This window comes from Trichechus manatus, unplaced genomic scaffold (assembly GCF_000243295.1).
Source record: "Trichechus manatus latirostris isolate Lorelei unplaced genomic scaffold, TriManLat1.0 scaffold00043, whole genome shotgun sequence".
Classification (NCBI taxonomy): domain Eukaryota; kingdom Metazoa; phylum Chordata; class Mammalia; order Sirenia; family Trichechidae; genus Trichechus; species Trichechus manatus.
The window spans coordinates 12,810,441-12,816,849 of NW_004443979.1; positions in this window are offsets into that span (position 1 = coordinate 12,810,441).

A 6,409-nucleotide genomic window follows, 5' to 3' on the forward strand; every position below is an offset into this window, starting at 1 on the left:
GTTTTATATATGTCATCCCATTGCCTTCTTGCCTGCATCGTTTCTGCTGAATAATCCAAGCTTAGTCTTATTGTTTCTCCTCTGTATGTGACTTTTTCTTTTTCTTGAGCTGCTCTCAGGATTCTTTGTTTGTCTTTGGTTTTAGTGAGTGTGATTATGATATGCTTTGGTGATTTTCTTTTGGGGTCTATCCTATCTGGGATTCGTTAAGCTTCTTGGATGGTCAGCTACATTGTTTGATTTCTGGACTTCTGCTTCCGTGGGCATTGATTGTGGATCCAAGTAAAATGAAATTCTTGACAACTTCAGTCTTTTCTCTGTTCATCATGATATTGCTTATTGGCCCAGTCATGAGGACTTTTTTTTTTAATGTTGAGGTATAATCCATACTGAAGGTTGTAGTCTTTGATCTTCATAGGTAAGTGTTTCCAAGTCCTCTTCACTTTCAGCAATCAAGGTTTGTCCTCTGCATATCACAAGTTGTTAATGAGTCTTCCTCCAATTATGATGCCCCCCATTTTTCTTCATAGAGTCCAGCTTCTCAGATTGTTGGTTCAGCATACAGATTGAATAAGTATGGTGGAAGGATACAACACTGATGCACACCTTTCGTGATTTTAAAACATGCAGTATCTCTTTGTTCTGTTCAAACAACTGCCTCTTGGTCTATGTTCAGGTTCCACATTAACATGATTAAGTGTTCTGGAATTCCCGTTCTTCAAAATATTATCCATAATTTGTTAGGATTCACACAGTCAAACGCCTTTGCATAGTCAATAAAACACAGGTGAATATCTTTCTGGTTTTCTCCATTTTCAGCCAAATTCATCTCACATCATCAATGATATCCATCGTTCCACGTCCTCTTCTGAATCTGGTTTGAATTTTTGGCCATTCCCTGTCAATGTTCTGCTGCAGCAGCTTTTGAATTGTCCTCAGCTAAATTTTACTTGCCTGTTTTTAATAATATTGTCCGATAATTTCCACATTCTGTTGGATCACCTTTCTTTGGAATGGGCACAAATATAGATCTCTTCCAGTCAGTTGGCCAGGTCACTGTCTTCCAATTTTCTTGATATAGAGTGAGCACATCAGCATTGCATCCCTTTGTTGAAACATTTCAAATGGTATTCCTTCAGTTCATGGAGACTTGTTTTTTGCCATTGCCTTCAGTGCAGCTTGGACTTCTTCCTTCAGTACCATTGGTATTTGTTCATATGCTACCTCCTGAAACTGTTGAACATCAACCAATTCTTTTTGGTACAGTGACTCTGTGTATTCCTTCCATCTTCTTTTGATGCTTCCTGTGTCATTCAATATTTTGCCCACAGAATCGTTCAAAATTGCAACTCAAGGCTTGAATTTCTTCTTCAGTTCTCCAGGCTTGAGAATTGCTGGGCGTCTTCTTCCCTTTTGGTTTTCTAACTCTAGGTCTTTGCACATTTCATTATAATAATTTAAATTGTCTTCTCAAGTCACCCTTTGAAATTTTCTGTTCACCTTTTTTACTTCATTATTTCTTCCATCCACTTTAGCTACTCTACATCCACAACCAGTTTCAGAGTCTCTTCTGACATTGATTTTTGTCTTTTTTTTCTTTCCTGGCTTTTTAATGACCTTTTTCTTTCTTTATGTATGATATCCTTCATGTCATCCCACAACTCTTTTGGTCTTTATTCATTAGTGTTCACTGCATCCAATTTACCCTTCAGATGTTCTCTAAATTCAGGTGAGATATACACAACATTGTATTTTGACTCTCATGGACTTGCTCTACTTTTTGTCAGCTTCAACTTGAGCTTGTATATTGGCAATTGATGGTCTGTTCCACATTCGGTCCCTGGCCATGTTCTGACTGAAGATATTGAGCTTCTTCATCATCTCTTTCCACAGATGTAGTCGATTTGATTCCTGTCTATTCCACCTGGCAAGGTCCACGTGTACAGTCATCATTTATGTTGTTGAAAAAAGGTATCTGCAATGAATAAATTGTTGGTCTTGCAAAATTCTTTCAGTGATCTCTGTGTCTATCACCATGGCCATATTTTCCATCTACTGATCCTCCTTCTTTGTTTTCAATTTTGCATTCCAGTCACCAGTAATTATCAATGCATCTTGATTGCATGTTTGGTCAATTTCAGAGCAAAAGTTGGTAAAAATCTTCAATTTCATCATCTTCAGCATTAGTTAGTGGTTGGTGCATAAATTTCAATAACAGTCGAATTAACTGGTCTTCTTTGTACTTGTATGGATATTATCCTATCACTGACAGCTTTGTATTTCAGGATAGATCCTGAAATGTTCTTTTGGATAATAAAAGCAATGTGATTCCTCTTCAATTTCTCATTCCCAGCATAGTAGACCATATGATTGTCCAATTTAAATTGACCAATACCAGTCCATTTCAGCTCACTAATGCCTAGGATATCAATCTTTATGCATTTCATTTCATTTTTGATGACTTCCAAATTTCCTAGATTCATACTTCATACATTCCATGTTCTTATTATCAATAGCTATTTGCAGCTGTTTCTTCTCATTTTGAGTTGTGCCACATCAGCAAATGAAGGTTTTGAAAGATTGACTCCATCCATTTCATTAAGCCTGTCTCTACTTTGAGGAAGCAACTCTTCCCCAGTTGCATTTTGAGTGCCTTCTGACCTGAGGGGCTCATCTTCCGGCACTATATCAGACAATGTTCTGCTGCTATTCATATGGTTTTCACTGGCCAATTTTTTTCAGAAGTAGACTGCCAGGTCCTTCTTCCTAGTCTGTCTTAGTCTGGAAGCTCCACTGAAAGCCTGCTGGTATTTGAAATAATGGTGGCATAGCTTCCAGCATCACAGCAACATGCAAGCCACCACAGTATGACGAATTAACAAAAAGTGGTGGTATGTAAGTATACCATAGTTTATTCAACTACTTTCTTATGTATGGGTATTTTGGTTGTTTCCAATATTTTGAAATTATAATAAAGAAAACTTTAAATGATTCCCAAGGTAAGAACTTGTTATTTGATCTTCAGTGTCTAGCCCAGGAAAACAGCAAGAACCTTAGAAAAACTCCACATCAAATAGGATACTGAATGTATGGTGTCCCAAGAGCTAGAGCTTAGGAGCAGTCTGTGGTGATTGAGGATCAGGCTCCTCCGTACCCAAACCTAATATGTAGGGAATAAAAAGTTTACACATGCTAGGTTCTTCAAAATACAAGAAAATCAAATAACTGGGGCCATGGAAAAGACTTCAGAGTACAAGGATTTCATGACCAGAAGTAATAGCCAAGTTCACAGTCAGTAGGAGCAGACTGCAGAACAATGTTCAAATAAGACCAGTCCCTCAGTGGATTTCAATGAATGAAATCAGTGTCTAGGTGGAATAAGCATCTTCCCAGCAAAGACAGCAGAGCCTAGAGGAGAGTATAAAACACCATCATCATAAGCTTTCCTCTGTACCCATACACCATCTTGAAAGGGAGGTGGAGGAAGGGGAGATCAACTGAAGAAGCTGGGGAGAATTGGCCCTAATGGAGAGTTTGAATTTTAAATTGACTGGATATTACCTGAGATAACTACTTTATTATCTATTTCTATGTAACAAATTACCCTGAAAATTTAGGATCTTAAACCAAAAAACATTTATTCTGTCATGTGGGTTAGGAATTTAGGAGCAACTTACTTGGGTAGTTCTGGCCCATGGTCTCTCGTGAGATTTTAATTAAGAAGTTAGCCAGGGTACCTGTCATCTGAAGACCTGACTGTGGCTTCTGGTTCTGCTTCAAAGCTTATCCACATGGCTACGGGCAGGAGACCTCACTTCTTTACTAGCTATTGCCTAGAAGCCTCAGTTCCTTGCCACTTGGGTCTCTCTGTAGGGCTGCTTGAGCGTCTTCCTGACATGGCAGCTAGCTTTTGCCAGAGTGTTACACCAGAGACAGAAAGCAAGTAGGAAGCTGCAATGCCTTTTATGTACTAATCTCAGAAGTTTCGCATAGTCAATTTCACCACATTCTTCTCATTAGAAGCAAGTCAGTACAGCTCACACTCGAGACGAGGACAATGACTCCATCATTTAAAGGGTAAAGTAGGAATGAATTCATGGGTATATTTTTGAACCATCAGAAATGTTTTAAACTGGAAGAGATAAACTACCTGTAATTGACAAATTTAATTGTCTTTCTCCCACCAACAGGAATTGGGCTCCAGAACAAGATCAGCTACAAAGTAAAGGAAGTTTTATACACACACACACACACACAGAGCTCGCCTGCTAACCAAAAGGTCGGCAGTTCGAATCCACCTGTCGCTCCTTGGATGCCCTATGGGGCAGTTCTATTCTGTTCTATAGGGTCGCTGTAAGTCAAAATCAACTCAACAGCAATGGGTTTGGTTTTTGGGATATATGTATATATATCTGTTATGTGCAAACTGTCCCCCTTCTACAGGTTAGAGATAGGTCATTGTGAGCTGGAGTGCTGAAAGAAGACCATACGTATTCTCAAGTAACTTTTTAAAAAGACTGAGTTTATACTACCTCTATGAAGCCACTAGTGGCATAAACTTGTCTCTTTTCTTCACCACCAAAAAGACTGAAGAAAGGTTTAAATTATCACTTCCATAATTTTAATACATGAATTCTACAATATGAAATAATTTAAAGTTAGTAATAATAAATCTTAGGAGAGATATGTGGGTTCAAATATACCTTACTTAGAATCCCATATCTACCCACTTAGCAGTTTTCTGGGTAAGTTTCTGTATGTCTCAGTTTTCTTTTCTTTTTTTTTTTAATTTTTTTATAGTACTTTAGATGAAGTTTACAGAACAAATAGTTTCTCATTAAACAGTTAGTACACATATTTTTTTATGACATTTGTTAACAACCTCATGACATATCAACACTCTCCCTTCTTGACCTTGGGTTCCCTATTACCAGCTTTCCTGTCCCCTCCTGCCTTCTAGTCTTTGTCCCTGGACTGCTGTGCCCCATTAGTCTCCTTTTGTTTTATTGGGCTGTCTAATCATTGGCTGAAGGGTGAACCTCGGGAGTGACTTCAGTACTGAGATAAAAGGGTGTCAGGGGGCCGTACTCTCGGGGTTTCTCCAGTCTCTGTCAGGCCAGTGAGTCTGGTCTTTTTTGTGAGCTAGAATTTTATTCTACATTTTTCTCCAACTCTGTATAGGACCCTCTGTTGTGATACCTGTCAGAGCAGTTAGTGGTGGTAGCTGGGCACCATCTAGTTGTTCTGGACTCAGTCTGGTGGAGGCCGTGGTAGTTGTGGTCCATTAGTCTTTTGGACTAATCTTTCCCTTGTGTTTTGTTTTCTTTATTCTCCCTTGCTCCTGAAGGGGTGAGACCAGTGGAGTATCTTAGATGGCTGCTCACAGGCTTTTAAGACCCCAGATGCTACTCACCATTTGAGATGATCATGGGATTCTTTTCTTTCCTTTTATTTATGTATTTATTATGTAGTTGATTTTCTAATGTTGAACCAGCCATGCATACCTGGTATGAATCGTACTTGTCATGGTGTATTATTGTTTTGATATGATGCTGAATTCTATTGGCTAGAATTTTGTTGAGAATTTTTGCATCTATGTTCATGAGAGATATTGGTCTGTCATTTTCTTTTTTGTGGCATCTTTGCCTGGTTTTGGTATCAGGGTTATGCTGGCTTCTTAGAATGAATTTGGAAGTGTCACTTTCTTTCTATGTTCTGAAATAGTTTGAGTAGTACTGATATAAACTCTTCTCTGAATGGTTGGTAGAACTCTCCAGTGAAAACATCTGGGCCAGGGCTTTGTTTTTTGTTGGGAGCTTTTTTTTTCTTTTTTTTTTTACTACCTTTTCAATCTGTTCTCTTGTTATGGGTCTGTTCAGGTTTTCAACATCACTTTGTGTTAGTTTGGTAAGTAGTGTGTTTCAAGACATTTATCTATTTCCTCTGGGTTTTCAAATTTGTTGCAGTATAGTTTTTCATAATACTCTGTTATGATCTTTTTTATTTCAGTTGGGTCTGTTGTAATGTTCCCCACTTCATTTCTTATTTGGGTTATTTGCGTCCTCCTCCTGTTTTTCTTTTGTCAGTCTGGCCGGCGGTTTGTCGATTTTGTTGATCCTTTCAAAGAATCAACGTTTAGCTTCTATTATATATTCTCTATTTCATTTATTTCTGCTCTAATCTTTATTATTTCCTTCCTTCTGGTGGCCGTGGGCTTTTTCTTTTTCTTTTTTTATTTTTTTTGCTGTTCTCTATTTGTTCGAGTTGTGTAGTTAATGTATTGATTTTGTCCCTTTCTTCTTTTTTGTTGTGTGTCTCTATTGCTATAAATTGTCCTCTGAGGACTGCCTTTGCTGTGTCCCAAAGGTTTTGGTATGATGTGTTTTCATTCTCATTTGATTCTAGGAAT